The sequence below is a fragment of the Malaya genurostris genome, chromosome 2 (assembly GCF_030247185.1).
Source record: "Malaya genurostris strain Urasoe2022 chromosome 2, Malgen_1.1, whole genome shotgun sequence".
Lineage (NCBI taxonomy): Eukaryota > Metazoa > Arthropoda > Insecta > Diptera > Culicidae > Malaya > Malaya genurostris.
In genome coordinates this window covers 279,406,906-279,426,795 of record NC_080571.1, presented here as the reverse complement: position 1 = coordinate 279,426,795, position 19,890 = coordinate 279,406,906, and the positions used below count along the sequence as shown (strand labels likewise).

General features: G+C 37.5%; 1 protein-coding gene across 2 annotated transcripts in view; it reads right to left on the bottom strand.

Annotated features, from left to right (window-relative positions):
- LOC131430257 (uncharacterized) overlaps nt 1-17,805 on the bottom strand; it is a 64,985-nt gene extending 47,180 nt beyond the window's left edge. The window contains exon 1 of one of the 2 annotated variants that reach the window (XM_058595070.1): nt 17,286-17,805. The gene's annotated coding sequence lies outside the window, so the exon portion shown is untranslated. The remainder of the gene's footprint in view (nt 1-17,285) is intronic. The other variant, XM_058595072.1, reaches the window with a different exon arrangement.
- Between the last annotated feature and the right edge of the window lie 2,085 nt (nt 17,806-19,890).

Sequence of the window (19,890 nt, the reverse complement as noted above, 5' to 3'; positions counted from 1 at the left end):
ATGAGGACCATCCTAGTAACATTTTTCATCAAAAGGAGCGCCATTTGATTAAAAACACTTTTTGTTAAGACACTAACTACAAAAAACTAATATTTAATAGTGAAAATATTCTTGTCACGCTAATTGCCCGTTTTGGACCACTGTGGATTGCATTATTATTTCCGTTTCATTCAATTTGAAGGGTTAGTTTCATTTCAACCGCTGTTTAATGGTTATTCATATTTTTGGCTATATCTAGTCTCAGAATTTTTATGTACTCAGTTGACTCTCGTAGGCTTTTTTCTCGATTTCAACGGATATCATCTGACAAAAAAAAAACGCGTAAGAAGAAATAGTCTTATGTAACAAGCATATGAAAAATTTACAAAATTTATTTGCTAGGATTTTTTATTGTGAGCTGAAATTAGAGGATTCGTGAGTTCTTTTCCGTTGACTTAAAAATCATTTGAAGAACCCCAATCATGTAAAACGAACTCCGAGCCGATATGCAACGTTTATCCCTTTTTCATATATAAAGGTATATGCAAATCGACTAATAAAAATTGAGGGAGGGGAGGGCCAAGTATCATATACCATTCGACTCAGTTCGTCGAGCTAAGCAATGTCTGTATGTGTCAAATAATCTCCAGAGGTTTTCTCGGAAATAGCTAAACTTTTTTTTAACAAACTTAAGTTCAAATGAAAAGTCTTGTGGTCCCATACGGAATTATTGAATTTCATGCGCACTCAACTTCCGATTACGGAACTATAAGGTAAAGTGTGTTAAAAATTTTATACCGTCACTGACCTAAAAATTATTTCAATCGGTAGTCATTATCAGTAGACAGCCAAAACGAACCGATTCCGGCTATTCTGGTTTCTGCTATCCGATTCCGGAAGCACTGGAAACAGTGACCATGTAATCCGAAATGGATCTTACTCACTTTTCTCAGCGATAGCTTAACCCTTTCACAACCACGAAATATGTCAGTACAACACAATATTTTAGCTATTGTGGGTGTAAAGTTAGAGAATATTATCAGAAAAACATAGCAGAGTGCATAAGTTTAAAAGAATTTCATGGGAAATAACTTTCCCTATGATCCTCAGAAACAAATAAACGAAGAATTGGGTTTATTATATCGTAATTTAATTTATTGCTTTAATTGTTTTAATTATCAGAATAGTTAGTTATGGTATTCTACGAAACGATTTCGTGTACTTGTTTAGTACAAGTGGACGTTGCACATAACACAATTATTATGTGTTCTATTTTCTATACGTCGTTTTGCACAAACTTTATTAGTGCAATAAAGATTGACAGTTCTATTTTTTTATTCGTTCAGAATCACATTTGTCGTCTTGGAAATAAGATTTTTTTCAACATTCAGTAACAATACACATCGATTTAATAATAATTGAAGAATCGATAACGACTTTTATAGAAGGGAAAAATATTTCCCAAGAGCGTTGAGGGGTTAACCGATTTTAATAAACTTAGGTTCAAATGAAAGGTCTTATGGTCCCATAAAAAATACTTAACCACCTGCAATAGTGGATTTTTTTCGTTTCTAATGGATGGCCAAATCGACCTGAGAACTGTTTCATTCTACCGACAATTTTTTTTTTTTGGTTTCTTTTAAGAATCGAAGAAAATCATTTTGAAGTATATCACTATATTATGTATAAGAATATGGCTGACATAAGAAAAGCATCATTATACTACTAGGTGAATTAAAAAAGGTTGTTTTTTATCTGCTGATTTATGCGACTTAAATTAAATGTTTGTGTTCACATTGGCGAACTGAAAGTGGTTTCTCTGATACAGTGCTTCCGAAACTTTAATGCGTATCCTGTGACAACCATACCAATCGTATATTGATTTGTATTCAACGGCACATACCAGCCAACTGAACAATGTAGGTCAAAAGTGACAACACAATGTAGCATGCGTTTAGCACAGAACGGATTTCGTCCAATTGAAATTACCGGCTACAAGCTGGCACCCTGAAAATTGGACGATTTTATCGTAATACCAGTTACAATTCAAAACATCCATCACTCACGTAGGTTTAAAGTGTGTCAAAGAGGTAATTCTTGGAACTTTGCTCGTAAATTGTAAGCACGGAGAAAAGTTCTGATTAGTTTGTTTATCTCTGATGGTTGGGAAATGAGTTTTTCCTAGTGGTTGATGTGAATTGTGGAGCAGGGATAAGTCCTAGTCATGGAATTTGATCCGAACTCATGACTGTTATAAACGGTACTGCAGGCAGCACTAGCGATAAATCAATGAATCAGGTCACTATTGGCATTGCGCTCGAGGTGATACCAACAACGTCGGCGTAGGATTTGACAGCTATATTTCAGCATTACAGCGCATACGTTCAAGTGTTTGCCTGTATGAGAGGCGCTAGCCTAAGAGTGCGGCTTAAGTTGTATCAACTTCACTGAAAACAACTTCAATTAGCATCTTGGTGCCGCTGAGACTAAGAACCATCAACTTCAACATTCCATATCAGTTGTAATCGTCTCTGGAGGTGTGAAGTATGTCGATATGAACTCTGAAATATCTTTGAAAAGCGTCAGTGCTAAATGCTTACCATTCTGAAAAGACCTATCAACGAAATAGAATTCACGTACGCCAAGCTAGCGCCATAATTTGCGAATATCGCTGATACACCATCTTCAAAGCAGTACCTGGGAGAATAATAGCATTTATCTTCAAAACTGTTTCAATTGATTTCGATGTCAATCTCAATCTCCTTCGACCTTTCAACCGGAATTTAGAGATACTTCAAGACTTGGTTTTAGAACAAAGCGATACATTTTTTTATTTCTCTATAGGTTGTTGCAAAAAAAACCTCTTTTGATTTGAGCTCCAAAAACTTCTAGTGTCATCATAATTCGACTCTGCTCAATGAGATCGGAAAATGTCTATGCATTTACAACATTGCACTTCAATGCAAGACTAAAAAGTTTTCTGCAAAGAGCAGAAACTGAACGTTTGCATAGCGGTTTAGGCGTCATGTATAAATTACGTCACACTAAATTAGGATAATTTCATATCCTCCTCCCCTTCTTGTCACAATTAGTCACAAATTTTGAAACCCCTATAAAGAATTATATAACATTTTTCATACCCCCTCCCCCCCTCTCCAACCTTTGCGATATTTTTTTAAATTGTTGCATTGGTACAATGATGCCTTTCTGTTTATTTATTTATTTGGAGTATCAGAACGAATTGGCTCGAGTGGCACGTTCCGAAAGGCATAAAACCTCCTCATCTTACAATCATCCAATTGATACATTTCTAGTTCTATAAAAAAATTAAACTAATTTTGCAGTAAACCGAGGAACGATTTCTTGATAACATTACTCGATAAATCGAAGTCGAAACTATTGAAACAGTTGTTATTATATCCATAATTGGTTCTAGCATAGGGAATCCGATTAAGAAAATAGGTTCGAAGATTACGGCAACGTATGCCTATTTGTAACAATTGTAATAGCTCGGAGTGATTGATTTGCGACTGAAGTAGATCTTTCACGAAAGTAGCCTTACAAACACTGCGACGAACAGATAACAAATCTAGACCAATTCAGGTTGCTGCGATCATGGTAACTCGGTAGGTTTAAAAGATATCTCTATGGAAGACGACGGAGAGTGAATCGAACTATTTACTACTACTGCTCTAAAGTATTTAACAGAAATATTTATATTACTATGGTATTTATAGCAGAATATGCATTTGATTCTTGAACTGAAAGCAGTTGAACAAAACGACCAATTGCACTTTGATTAGTCATCAAAGAAACGAGAACAGTACAGATTTTCTCAGAGATATTTCTGAGAAATCCAACGGTTCCACTTCTAACTCTTTAAGCTGCTACTTCCGAAGCTTCTGGAACAGGTAATTGAAAAAAAAAGTTGGTTAACAGAGCTTTATTCAATTACCAATCGTCAAGACCTACAAATTTCGCCTGGAGGACTCACGGGTTATATTCAATCCACCGGCCACTGCCGATCGCCAGCTGCAGGCTGGATCTGCCAAAATCGACCATTGCGACGCAAATACGACATCACCTAATGATACTATACTAGTTTTAAGTTAGTCGTTAAATAAAATTAGAAACTGCTCTTGGCATCGTGTAGCTTACGCAGTGTGTCTAAAATAGTATGTTATTGAATAAAAAAAGTCCTACAAATCGAAGCAATCAACTATCCCAAATCTCCGGAATCCGTTGTTGGATTTTAATAAAATAAAATAGCAATTATTGCAGGAAATTCTCTTTTGCTACTTTCAGACATCAGAATACTATCACTTCGAGAAAATTTTTGATTTATTCCCTCGAGCTATTAAAAATAGCCTAATCTAAAATGTTTTTCATCTTTTATAATATTATTTGTTCGAGAACTCAATTTACACGCATTTCCCATCGCTTTTCCTCATGTGGTGATACGATAGTGGACTTTTAAGTGTTTCGCCTTTTTGTTAGTAGTTTTGCTTATTTCACACGCTTTTTTTACTAACTTAACTTTAGAGTTTAGTTATGTTATGTTGTGGCTTAGCCTTTGGTGGTGAGCTCAGTTTGTTCACATCATTTGTCTCTTTTTCGAATATGACTATTCGTCAGCAAGAAAATTGCTTCGCTAGCAAAATTGACCTTCAATTAAAATGACTCCATATTTATCTCTCAGTATCCGGCTGTCTAGAGATTGAGAAAAAATTAGAGGGTTGTATGCAAGACACGACCGATTACGATTACATTAAAAATGTAATAATTCTAAGATACCCATAATCAATACAAAAATAAAGATGATGGTGGATTCATTAAACAGTGAAGAATTACAAACTTACTCTGCTTTTAGTGTTTACATTTTTAGCGAATGATCAAAACGACAATTAGATTCTTTCAAAACAATTGATTCTACTCTATTTTATGCCTTCAACAAATTTTTACATTTGAAAATTTTTGGAAAATATCCCTTAAATGACACTACACTTAGTCTGGATCCCTTCTCAAGATTCTGGGAAGCAAGGTTAGACCAAAATATTATGCTTTATACTTCGATTATTGTTTGGTTTAATAATAGGGTCTGAGGGATTATGCTGAGAGATAATTCTTTGTATTTAGCCACATTAAATGAAAAAGAATTATCTATGATTATCATCATAACACAACTTTATACTGAATTTATTTGCGCGCCACCGTGTTGTTCGTATGTAAATGGAGATTTCAATATGCAAACTACCCGTTGACAAATTAAAATATTTTTAAGCTTTTTCGAATCAAGTTAAATGAGAAAAATTTATCAATAAATCGCAGAGATACAAGCGCTTCAAATTAGGTTCGAATAATCAATCGCCGATAATTCTAAGTTGGCCTGCTAGTTACCGGAGAATCAAGCTAAGCCATGGGTGAACTAAAGCAGAAATGTATTCGTGCATATATTTATAGATCGCGAAAACATAGGTCAATTCCATCCAATGCAATTGAAATACTTAAATGACGTTACCGCATAAGTTTAAGTTAAATGATTTTGAATCGATTGGTAGTTAAATTATATAAATTCATCAACAAATGACTGAGTTCTAAGGCCTCAAAACTATGACAGAAAAAGGTTACGCGGTTATTTTTGTAAATTTTTTAAATTGACACCTGCCTCGTACAGTGAAGATTTAGCAAAAGCGACAATCCAACGAGCGAACGCATATACAATCTAGTCATCACCTCACTGGACGAGCTACTTGTTTCATTCACAGCCAAGCATCAACTGAAATCAAGAAATGATTTGCAGCATATATTTATAGATTCCTCTTCGAACTACGCAGAATGATGCGGTGTTTTTATGCATGACGCAAAGCCTCCTATGCCGAACAAGAAAATGACGTCAATTTCCTCAGCTGGGATTGGTGGATTAAAACATAGGTCAATTCTAACCATTTTTTCAATAGTATGCTATTGAAATACTGAAACAACGTAGTCATACATGTTTAAGTTAAAAGTTTCCGAATCGATTGGTTGTTAAATTATGTCAATCCATCAACAAACGAATGAGTTCACGTTCAAAATATGACGCAAAAAGGTTACGCGGTTATTTTTGAAACTTTTAATTGACCCCTGGCCCCGTATAGTGAAGAGTAGGACATTTTTATTGCCAAAGATTTACTAAAAACATGGGCTGTTTCAAAAGAACCGGTAATAACGCTCATTCTGTTCTTCAATACTGAATGATATATAGGATACTCAAGCGAAAACGGTGTTGCGCTGATAGCAGGAAATTTCACCAACACATAATGCAAAAGCGACAATCCAGCGAGTGAACGCATATACAATCCAGTCATCAGCTCACTGGACGAGCTACTTGTTTCATACACAGTCAAGCATCGACTAGACAAAGAAATATTTTGCAGCATATATTTATAGATTTCTCTTCATACTACGCATAACGATGCGGTGTTTTTTGTGCATGACGCAAAGCCTCCTATGCCGAACAAGAAAATGACGTCAATTTCCTCAGCTGGGATTGGTGGATGAAAACATAGGTCGATTCCAACCATTTTTTCAATAGTATGCTATTGAAATACTGAAACGACGTCATCATACATGTTTAAGTTAAAAGTTCCCGAATCGATTGGTTGTTAAATTATAACAATCCATCAACAAATGACCGACTTATTAACGTTCAAAATTATGACACAAAAAGGTTACGCGACTATTTTTGAAACTTTTAATTGACACCCGGCCCCATATAGTGAAGAGTAAGGCATTTTTAATGCCAAAAACGGTAGGCTAAAAAACTAACATTTCGTTACAAGTTTGACAATGCATGTCGGCTTTTATAAATCAAACGGTTACTTAATCGTTTCAATTGTTGTAGATTATTCTTATAAAGCAATTGTCATTTTTATCGTGTCTCGAGGTAAAATTGAGGATTCGGTTGGTTTCAAATTGATTGACAACCGTCCTAAGAATTTTTAATGAATATGATTCATTCCACTTCTAAATGAAAATATTGCATTATTAAAATATTGCGAAATTACGAGTCGTTCCTATCACTCACGAAAAATTCACGGGCGGTCAACTAAGCTGAGCTATCCCATTGCATGGTAGGTGCAACGATTTTACTGACACTAACAATCCTTCCTGGTCGGAGCTCGAATATAGGGCAACTGGTTTGTAAGTCCTACGCCCTATGCATTGAACCACCAACGCGGACGCATTCTCTTAACTTAATTTTTTTTTCTCCAAAATTTGTTTTCATACGTTAGCACCGTTTTCGAATACTATGTCACATATAAAAGCCGAAAGTTCGAGTTAAGAACACATACTTTAGTCGTCAAAATAAAACTTCTGTGACGTAACGTTTTGCTAAGTACCCCCTCCCCCCTAGTCAAAATTTGTCACAATATTTGAAACACACTCCCCCCATTAAAGCTTGACGTAATTTGTAAATAACGATATGTATATGTGATTGCTAGGTGGCATAACAGCTCAACATAAACTGTTACGCACTAACGAGTCTAAGACGAAACGTAAAGAAAACCGAAGAGGTTTTGCCTTTCTCTATAGAAAGGTATTAGAATTGCTGGAAAACCGATTTTCGAACGGAGCACCGGAGACCCTTAGTGTTATATACTATTCGACTCTGTTCGACGAGATCGGAAAATGTCTGTGTGTGTATGTGTGTTTGTGCACTTTTAGAAAATATTTGAACGCACTCAATTTTTTCAGAGATGGCTGAACCGATTTTAACAAACTTAGGCTCGTTTGAAAGCTACTGTCGGGCCATTGATCAAGTTCGAAGATCAAATGGTTATGACTTTTGGTTCCAGATATATGATGGTATATGTGACGTAACCGACAAAACACGTTGATTTTTACTGCTCTTATAACATAAGGGTGCCAAAATTTTGGGATCACCGCTATTTTTGTTAAGCTCTAGTGCTCAAAAGTTTAAGCACCTCGAAAAAAGCCTTCATGCAAAATTTGAGCTAAATCGGACATGCTTAAGGGGTGCTGCCCGGTGGCAAAGGTTTGACAATTTTCGATCTTGAAAAAGCACATTTTTTTATGCCGAAACTCTTAAAACTGCATGAAACATCGAAATTTAGTGTCATCTCAAAAAAAATTTTTTTTTATAAAAATCAACTTTCTGGGACTTTTTGATATTTTTTCTAAGTCCCAAAAAGTCGATTTTTTCAAAAAAAAATTTTTTTCGAGATGACACTAAATCTCGACGTTTCAAGAAATTCTAAGCCTTTTGGCATCAACATTATTTTTTCAATTTCGAAAATTTCATGTACCAACACTCTTCTCAGACATCATGGATACATTTAATTATGTAGGAGTACTACAGAATGTCATGTTGTCCTGTGCAGAGACGGACATGTACCTGAAATTGATCTTTGAAAAGGCAGTGATCCGAAATATACCAGTAGACGAACGAAGACTTGGATTTAAGGAAAAAAACTTCGGTCTGTTGGAATGACACGCATAAGGTTTGTTCGCGACAAAATCTGGACACCCCTAAATACGTATATCTTCGGAAATATTTCATCATCGCGTGAAATATTTCGCAACCTTAGGGCATGTTCAGGAGTGGTTTAGTTCTAGATGCACAATTTATGTCAGGTACAAAATTTAAATCAGAATTTTATAACAAGAAAAACTGGCAGCCCCAGCAGTGTTTTACTCGTGTTTCAAATATACAAACAATAGAACGGTATCATAGACTTGTTTTAAATTCGACAGAAGAACTGATCGAATAAATAAAACTAGAACGGCTTGCTGGGGATACATTTGTTCCAGTTTCTTCTCTATCATAGATCTTCCATATAGAACTTCTAGCTGCTGAATTTGCTCTTATGAACGTTTGTCTGTTTATTTTGTAAAATCAATTTTTGGTTATACTACAAGATTTTAGATCGAAGATGGCTGTGTGATACCAGACCACAACATGGTTACCACGTATTACTTCATTCCACAATCATTAGCAACTAGTTCTTCATCACAGCAATCGTTTGAGACTTCACACCCGCATTACATTATTGGATACAAGAAAGAACGGAGCGTTTCTCTTCAACAGCAAGATTGGATTCAAAGGACCAAACTTGGAATTAAGAAACTACACATTGGCGAATCCTGCCAGGAGCCGGTTAGTATAATTTACGAATTTACGAAGCACACAAAGCGCCTTTATAAATTCGAAAAAAAAATACTTACAAGAAATTTTGTTTTACTGTCGTCAAGCAAGTTGATTTGATCGTCATAGCAAATTGACGGAAGAAATTTTCCTCAAGCAAACCGAAAAAAAATAGGTAAGAAAATAAAGCAACTTAAATTATACGTCGGCAAATGAATATTGCGGTTATGATTTCTGAGAATTTTTAGTGCGGATCGGGACGACCGCTAAAAAAAATGAATACGGACCGGGACGGCCGTGAGAAATTTAAACGCTTTTACGCGGATCGGGAAATTTTAGTGCGGATCGGGACGACCGCTGAAAAAAAAAATGATACGGACCGGGACGGCCGTGAGAAATTTAAACGCTTTAACGCGGGTCGGGACGACCGCTAGAAAAAAAAATGGACACGGACCGGGACGGCCGTTAGAAATTTTAGTGCGGATCGGGACGACCGCTGAAAAAAAAAATGACGCGGACCGCGACGGCCGTGAGATATTTCAGTGCGGATCGGGACGTCTGCTGAAGATATTTGTTATTATTTTGTTGTCTTTAAAAAGAGATATAAAAATCAAATAGTTTAGACATTAGGTATTTCTTTATTGTAGATTACTTATTCAGAATGGCGGGAAAATATGTACGAGCACCCGAGTACGATTCGGAAAATGACAATGAATCGTCTATTGATTGGTCGCCTGTACAATTATCCGGCGAAATTGTTAACCACGAAACATTAAACAATTACTCTATTAACGAGAAGCGCAACGGAAATTATTTAACAAACAAGAATAAAATAAAAGACTACGAAACTAGAATGGAGCTTATGGAAAAAACATTGAATACTCTGACACGGGCAGTAAATTCATATCAACCGCTGGGAGTATATACTTCAACATTGTATGAGGATGATCACAACTGGAACATCGAAAGTGATAAGACAGATACATCATCAAGTACAGCTAGCATTAGATGGGAACACATTCACCCTTTTCCAAACGATGTTCCCGCTAACAAAATGTGGGAACAATGGAACAAATTCATAGACCGTTTCGAAATTGCCGCATCTCTTTCAAACATACACAATCCAACTAAACGCGCACAGATTCTATTCCTATCAATGGGTGAAAAGCTTCAGGGAATATCCAGAGCCGCTAGACTTCGCCCAAGCCTGCAAGATCCAAACTGCTACAATATTTTTGTTAAGAATATTGAAAATTATCATCACCGCGGAGCACGAAGCATTATCGAATCTTAAACTAGGATTAGACGAATCCACAATAACATTTCATTCACGTTTAATGGAAAAAGTTCGTCTTTGTGGCTATACTACCGAGGACCAAGACTGATATTCGTCAGAGCGCAGCTTCTAAAGGGAATGCGAAACAAGGAATTAGTCAAAACTGCTAGAACTTTGGGATATGGGACGACTTTTATTGTGCAAGCAGCAACTCGCGACGAAGCATATTCATCTGAGTCCACACTATCTGAACATTCAGAAGCATTTGCCGTAACCCAAAAACAACAAAACTTCATAAACGAACGACAACAGCAGAAACGTAGACCTGAAACAACTGGCAATGAATTGAATCATAAAAAAAATCGTCAAGAATTTGCCAATGACAAATCTCATAGTATAGGACGTCGCTCTCGTTGTCCCAAATGTAACCATCTATTTCACAAATTTGAAATGTGTCCGGCAGTAAACAGCAATTGCAACACATGCGGAAAGCTGGGACATTTCGCAGCTGCTTGTCGCAAGAAAAATGCATACAATATTTCGAGTAAACGTGTTGATTCGTCAATATGGCCAAATCAAAATTTCAAGGTAAATGAATATAATGATGAACTTTGAGTAATTAAAAAAAAAGGAAAAAATTAAATAATCATTGTTATTACCCAGTAAAGTAATAAAACAAACAAAAAATCAATTTTAACTTTTGTTTTCACTTTTTGTTTCCAGCATTTAAACTCTATATCGCTAACAGATGCACTAATCAATTGCAAAATTGGATCATCTTCCCCAATTCGTTTTTTAATAGATTCTGGGGCTGATGTGAATATTATCGGTGGTAATGACTGGAGACTTTTGAAGCGTGAGTTTGACTTAGGTTTAGCCAAACTTGAACCAGTGAGTTTAGAGACCACAAATGATCTTAGATCATATGCTTCGAAAACACCCATCTCTGTACAATGTGGATTTAAGGCAGAAATCGAGGTGGTTGGATGTCATAAACCATTGATTACCACTGAATTTTTAGTTGTCCAGGAAGGTCTTCGTTCACTATTAAGTCGTTCCACAGCTAGCGATTTGAGGTTATTAAAGGTTGCCATAAATGTTGATAACTGCGAAGTGATTGACCTCATCGAGAAGTTTCCAAAAGTACCGGGTGTTCTTATAAAATTCAGTGTAGACAAGTCCATACCTCCGACGAAAAATGCATACTATAATGTCCCTGCGGCTTTCAGACTTCGTGAAATGGAAAAGCGTGGAATAATTGAACGTGTTACGACGGCTCCTAACTGGATAAGTGGTATGTCTGCGGTAGCAAAAGGTAAAGACGATTTCCGTCTTGTGGTCAACATGCGGGCTCCTAACCGAGCGATAAAGCGAGAGTATTTCCGGTTGCCGCTACTAGACGAAATGCGAATAAAACTTCATGGTGCGAAGATCTTTAGTAAACTTGATTTGACCAACGCTTTTTACCATCTGGAACTGCATACGGACTCGAGAGACCTAACCACTTTTCTATCAGAAGAAGGCATGTTTAGATTCACACGGTTAATGTTTGGTGTGAATTGTGCCCCGGAAATTTTCCAGAGGGAAATGACTCGAATTCTCGAAGACCTAGATAATAAAATAATATACATCGACGACATTCTTCTTTACGCGGATAACTTGGAAGATCTGCATAAATCGGTTGATCATGTTCTGAAGATTTTGAAAGACAATAATCTAACAATAAATCAAACCAAATGCGAGTTTGATAAAACCCGGTTGAAGTTTCTCGGACATGAACTTGATGAAAACGGCTTTAATATTGATGAGACAAAGATAAAGGATATTGAAAAAGTTAGACAACCTTCAACTGTCTCCGAGCTCCGGAGTTTCTTGGGATTGGCATCTTATGTTAGCCCTTACATAAAAAACTTCGCTGATATCGCGAGCCCACTTTGGGCAGTCACCAGCTCCAATACTTGGACCTGGAATGAAGAACATATAATAGCTTTCAATCAACTGAAAAAAACAAATTTCCAAATGCACAACAACTCTTGGATATTTTTCAGAAAGTGACAAAACAATATTGTACACGGACGCCTCACCAAACGCCCTCGGTGCGGTACTTGTTCAATCAAATAATAAACAACCTCCCCGGATCATCAGTTTTGCATCAAAAACCCTGACTACAACAGAAAGACGATACCCTCAGAACCAACGCGAGGCACTTGGTGCCGTGTGGGCAGCTGAACATTTTGCCTACTTTTTACTTGGAAGAACGTTCACCCTTCGAACAGATGCACAGGGCTTTACATTTATCTTAAACAGAACGCGTGAAGACTCTAAACGAGCGTTAAACCGTGCGGATGGTTGGGCTCTCAGGCTAAGTCCATATAAATTTGACGTGGAATACGTGCGAGGACGTGATCCATCCTCCAGATTATACGAAGGTAATGATGATGCTTTTGATGATTACAGAAGCCCATGGGAAATAGCTTCCCTTGAGGCGAATTCGATAAAATTTTTGACTGAAGAAGAGTTGGTAGAAGAATCTTTGGGTGATCAACAGTTACAAGACGTAGTGGATGCCCTTAAAACTAATATTTGGCCTGAAAATTTGAAACGATTCAAAGCAGTAAGTAGCGAGTTAGTTTATCACAAAGGAATTTTATCTAAAACCGGGTGTGCAATTATACCACATAATCTACGTAAGAAAACACTCGCAATTGCTCACGAAGGACACCCCTCTACAGCAAAGCTTAAGAGCATCCTAAGACAGCGTGTGTGGTGGCCCGGAATGGCGAAAGATGCTGAAGCATGGGTTGGCTCATGTCTAATTTGTGCTACAAATGGAAAACCTGAAAAACCCACACCTATGAAGCGAGTTTTTGCACCAAACGAAGTTTGGGAAACGATTGCCATGGACTTTAACGGACCTTATGCAAAGTTTGGTGGAGTTTCAATCCTGGTTATCGTAGACTATCGATCTAGGTATATAATAGCCAGACCGGTTAGTTCAACAAGTTTCGAGTGCACTAGAAAAATATTAGAAAACGTTTTTGAAAAAGAGGGTTTCCCACAAAATATAAAATCGGACAATGGTCCGCCATTCAACGGAACAGAATACAAAAATTATTGTCGTGTCCCCATTATACCCACAACAGAACGGTTTGGTAGAAAGTTGCATGAAATTAGTCAACAAAGCAATGATCGCAGCTTCTTCAAGTGGAAACAGTTACTTGAAAGAACTAAATTCTGCAGTGAACGCTCACAATGCAGCTGGCCACTCCGTTACAAAAATACCGCCAGAAGAGATAATGATGGGTAGAAAAATAAAACGCGGACTTCCTCTATTGTGCCGCGGAAAACAGTGTTTGACAACGATTTGCTTACCAGCAGAGATCGTGAATCAAAGATACAAGCAAAAATTCGTGAAGATACGAAACGTGGAGCCCGCGTTTGTCAAGTTAAGCCCGGAGACGAAGTAATTATAGAACGTCAAGTTCGAACAAAGACCGATTCCCGTTTCGATCCACGCAAATATACAGTAATTCAAGAAAAGAACGGAATGCTTCTTTTAGGTGATGAAAATGGACAAGTACTGAAGAGACATGTTACCCAAACCAAGAGAGTCGGAGAATGGAGACAGTCTGACGAAAGGTAACAGGACAAAACAATAACCCAATACGGTAAAAAGGTATCTACGGGAATGGAAATAAATAAACGTCCAGTCAGAGAAAAAAGATTACCAGCATACCTGCACAATTATATAAGCACAATCGAAAAACAATAGAATAAAAGATTAAAATATATACATAAATTTATCCTAAACATATACTTTATTTAGAGATGAGGGAGGATGTGTGATACCAGACCACAACATGGTTACCACGTATTACTTCATTCCACAATCATTAGCAACTAGTTCTTCATCACAGCAATCGTTTGAGACTTCACACCCGCATTACATTATAGGATACAAGAAAGAACGGAGCGTTTCTCTTCAACAGCAAGATTGGATTCAAAGGACCAAACTTGGAATTAAGAAACTACACAATGGCGTCGAAAGAAAGGTAAATGCGAAAAGCAATTGTGTGCGGTCGCAATGAAAATTCGGATCTGTCAGTACGAAAAAGTTTCGTTTTCCTGCAAGCACTGTCCATAACGTTCCTAAATCTTTCGACACGCGTTTGAAAACAGTCAGCAAGGCTGGCAGCGTAACAAAATCGAATCTCAGGAATCGAAGGACGCGAAGGTGAATCAAATATTTCTGAAGAGACCAGATCTTTCGGTACGTACTGTGGGTATAAAAATGAAAATATCTACAACTTTCGTGCACACTTCTCAGCACCGGTAAGATATGAAGTCGTTCAAGGTGAAAACTGTACCGAACCGTAATGATAAACAGAATATGACGGCTAAAACACGGGTTCGCAAGTTGTATTGTGAATATTTGATGAAGTTATCCTGCGTGATAATGGACGATGAAACTTGTGCGCTCGAAGACTTTAAGCAGCTTCCAGAAATGTTGTTTTTATACAGCCATGCAACGAAACGACGTACAGGATCAATTCAGGACGAAGAATAATGTCAAGTTTCCCAAACAATATTTGATTTGGCAAACAATATGCAGCTATATTTTAGCGAGCCAGAGCTTCATCACTACCGGAATGGTAAACAAGAAAATATACCATGGAAGACGCATAAAGAAGCAATTGCTACCATTTCTACGAAGCCATGACGCTCCCTCGCTTTTCTGGTCTGATTTGGCATTCTGTCACTACACCAATAATGTTTTGGAATGGTATAAAGCGAACGATTTTTTCCCCAACTTAATTTGTCCAGATTCTAGTAGAACTTTCAGCTTCTGATAGAAAACGTAATATATTATTCGTTATCAGATTGGTTTGGACTCTATCTGTTTCATGTTGCCATTATTTCGAATACTCAATTTACAAACCTCTACACTTTTCGAACTTCTAACTTTTTCTTACAAACTTTTTTTTTCTTGTCTTAAAAGTACTAATCTGATACAAGGAATAACTGAGACAAAAACTACTGAGCAAAACTACGTATGCAAGTTCGCGACACTGTTCTCAAAAAAAGGCCACGCTGAAAATATTTCGGCCAACACTGTAATTCGCTTTCCAGTCAAAGAATGACACCTCAATGCTTGTATTTCAGTCTAACCATGCGTCGGCGAGGTTCTTTGTCTTTGTTCGTGTAAAAAATATTTTTTTTTAATTTATTATCGAATCGGTGGTTCAGAGCATACGGTGCTGATCTTACAGTGCTGATCTGACAGTGTTTTATTGTCGTTTCTGTTCTAAGACACAAAACCAATCTAAAGCACACAGGGAAGCCGAGAGAAAATTCGGGCCCGGGGGACCTGCCATATTACGGGCCCCTTAACATGAGAATTGAAAAAGATTGTGAGCATGGGAATATCATCGAATTAAGAAATTTTTAAATTCATTATTTTAACATAATAATTCACTAGCCAAATTTGTTTCGATTTTTTATTTGTAATGTAGCATGAAAAAGCTATTTTGAATCTTCAAATTTTCGGGCCCTCTGAAAAAGTCCGAACCCGAGGGGGTTCCTCCCTTTCCCTTCCCCTCACGTCGGCCCTGAAAGCACAAGTACTTTGCTATGAAAACTCTGTTTGAATCCACTTTGCTTTTATGACTCATATTTTCTTAGACACTTGGAATAAAACAAATGTTATGATACCCACGAATAAAAAATTTACGATCATATATGCTTTAAATGTATGCATATATGCTCACCTCCCTATAATTTTGGAATCGAAAGCCGAATTCGAATAGAATTAAATATGAGACCTATGAGATTATGAGACCTTTAATTTGAATGTAAGTATGTGAATATTGATTAAGCTGTCTTTGGAAAAACGATGAAAGCTATATTTTGGAGTTTTTGATTATCCTACATTTTCAAATCCGTTCTGATTTCTCCTTCGGTTGTGCATGAATTAATTTTTCATACCCTGTCTTCAGTCGCTGTTTCGGGTTGTTTGACTGGTTTTCTTGCGTTTTAATGTTGATTCGAAAATGCGCAGCTTTATACTAATTGTGAGTGAATATTTATTTGTGCTCTGATAACAATCTGCATTTCAATACAGATACAATGCAAAAGATATATAATATGTTCACTAACACTGTGCCGTTCGAATAATGTATTGAAGCACAAAAAGTTGCTTTTTTAAATTCCACCTGATTAAGCATAAACTTTATTCAAGCTACATAAAATACCGGATTTCATTGTTCACAAGCAAAAGCTTTCAACTCTTATCACATCCCGCAACTGTAAGTGTAAATTGTAAAAACAAAAACAGTTCAATTTCGGCAAACACAACCAACCGCCCCATTCGTAAACGCAAACCCAGTCCTTGTCATTCATGTCCCAAGGCAATGTTGGTGCTGAAGGAAAATTTCGCCTGGCGCTTGCCGACAGCACTAATAAACATGTGGGTAGTACCAGGAATGCCGTTGTGCCTGCAATGATTTTCCATTTTCTTCATTTGTTTTTGTTCCATTTCGCGCGAATGCCACAACCGCGTGCACGGTTCCCGCAAAATATGAGCCATAAAAACCGGGGGGCGTGAGTGCTACCAGGCGGAACCAAGCCACTAACCCAGGACATGGGTCGACTTGTATCCTAGACATTCGATTGTTAGATAAATCGATAGTTCCTTTTCCTGCATTCCAGGATTTTTTTCACGTTCCTGTACAGGAAGTGGTGGAATCTGTTCGTTCTTTTGGAAAAATGTGGATTATTTTTAATTTTTGAGCGAGAGTTAGCAGCTTAGTAGTGCTCGAATGGAATGCAAGAAACTTAATAGTATTATGAAATTAAACTCACTAGTTACGAACAGTAACTCACCGATCAAAAATGCTGTTTGAATCAATTGTTTTCTGTCCGATATCCTTCCAAAATTTGATGATAATCCTCAGTACGAGATGACTTCAACACTACCTAATCCAACTTATTTGAACAGATGCTGCGAAAACAGAAACCAACGTTCAACGCTTTTCTCGGAATTCTTCACCGATGACACGTTTTAGCACAGCACTCTCGAAAAAGAACTTCTATCTACTGTTGTGACAAACTAAAAACTAGTCGTTTCACCAGTCAGCCGTTGGTGGCAATTCGACTCGCACCAAAACTGAACTAGTTGCGGGACGCACGAAAACATGCGAAAACTAAAAACTCCTCCACGATTCAAAACTCCTTGCTGCTATTCACGTCGGACGCGCGGCCACACACTTGCTGCATACAGAACAGGAAAGGAAGGTACCTATTTACTAAACTCGTTTGTATTTTTTTCTCTTTATTTCGCGAAGCAGAATGGCACTTGTTTTCGGATTGACGGTTCGTTTACTAATGAAACACTGCCCGACACGAGAGTTCGCTTTTATTAAACACGGCTTCAGTCTGAAGCGGGCGGCCAGACTGGATCTGGTTTGTGGTGCCTTTTCTGTTGGTCGGTTTTATTTTTTTTTTTGCGTAACGCGCGAATCGTTCTCAATCAACCATTGTTGGAAGATTGGTAGTAACAGTGGCAAGCGGTGTCGTGTGTTAACTTTTCGATGCTGAAAATTTTCAACTCCAAATTTTGATAATCAAGTTAATCACGAGTCTTCCACATTGAATGTGTGAAGTATGGAAATGTTTTGTAACTTCTTTTGGGCACTGAGCGTATTGAACTACTGAGTGGCAATATCAGTTCGATTATAACTGCTGTGAACTGATTAGTCCAAGACGAAGCGAGAAAGCAACAATAGTTGTCACCGGACTAATTAATGATTGTGAAAACAGACTATTTGATGAATGAAATCGTCAAAATAATATAAGCAAACTTCTTCGACTTCATTGTAGAATCACAGTCGTAGAGCTTCAGTTGTGATTCTGAATGTTCCTGCGAAATTGCACAAAAGAGACTGGTAGGGTAGCTTAAGAATCAGTTGCTCGGTGGATAACAAATTAAATCTGAAAAGAAACGCACCCTCGCCTCGGTCTCCTGCAAATTCATTTCTAGCACTGTTTTACTGGGACAATTTCCACTGATGCAATTTCCCAAGTTTCAGCATTTATTATTATACAGTAAAAAGGCGAAACGGATATTTCGTTCACAATACTAATATTATTGTTCGTGCAAACCCGTGTCACGGAATTTTGTCCTAGAACTAAATTTTAAACTTAAACTCTGAACCTTGACAATGGAACTGAAATCAGTTAAAAAATGTAGTTCTAGAATCCATGTTCTGAATTTAGTTCCTGCTAGCTAGATTTTGAAACTCAGTTCTGTTCCTCCATCAAAGGCCAGAATTCAAGTTCAGAATTCATTTGTAGAACTAAATTCGGATTCTGAAAATGAGGTTCAGATCCATAATTCTAGAACTAAAGAGAAGAAGCAAGGCAAAGTTCTGGCAATACATTCCTTTTGTGGAATTTGGCCTTTCTGTCTCAATAGACTTCGCAGCCGATTCTTAGTGTACAGAATCATTGCATGGCTAGTGCTATGGAATCTACTGACACTAAGAATCCTTCCAGGTCGGGGCTCGAACATACGACAACTGGCTTGTAAAACTATGCATTGAACCGCCAACCCGGGACTAAAGAGAAGAAACGAAGTTCTGAATGCTGGAAATAAATTTTGAAACTGAATTTCGAAACTAAAATCTGAAATTGAATTCAGGATTTAAGTTCAGGGGTGGGGTATAGTTTGATGGGTAAGTCGATGCCGTTCACGCAGCCTGTCTGGGTTCGATTCCCAACCCCGCACATAGGGTCAGAATGTTTTTCTGGCCCAAAGAGGTGAATTACCTTAAGGTTGAAACTTCTATAATCGAAACAAAAACAAGTCTGGTTCAGAAGTCAGTTCCAAAATTCAGATTCGGAGTTAAGATCTATCATTTAGTTCCAAATTTCAATTCCAATTTTGTTCATGAATTCTGAAGTTAAATACCTAAATCTACATTTTTGGATTCGAATCCCAAACATAAATTAAGGAGTTAAATTCAGCTCCAAATTCTAGTGAAGAAACCAGTTTCAGAATCAAGAGTTAAGATTCAATTCCAGAGTCATAGTCTTGAATTCTGAACCTGTAATCTGGAACCAAATTCTGAACCTGAAGTCTAAATTCTAGAATCGTATCAAAAATTCAGTTCTCGAATCCAGACCCAGTATTCAAAAGCTGAATGCGTCGAAGGCGACTGCTCGCCACGACGTGCGAACAGGGAATGAGAACGCGACCTGAGTGTTTGAATCTTTAAACAACGCAGAAGATCAGTTGTTGCTGCTGTTGGTGGAAGGTCCTCACCATGACGATCAGTTCCGTGTAATGCACATAATGATCTATTTTCGACCATGGTTTAACTTTTATACTCGTCCAGTAGAACATCGGATTGATAGGTGACTGACTACCTCAGAATCATCATCGCGGGCACGAGAAAGGCAGGCAGGCGTGGCAATGAGTTTCCTCATT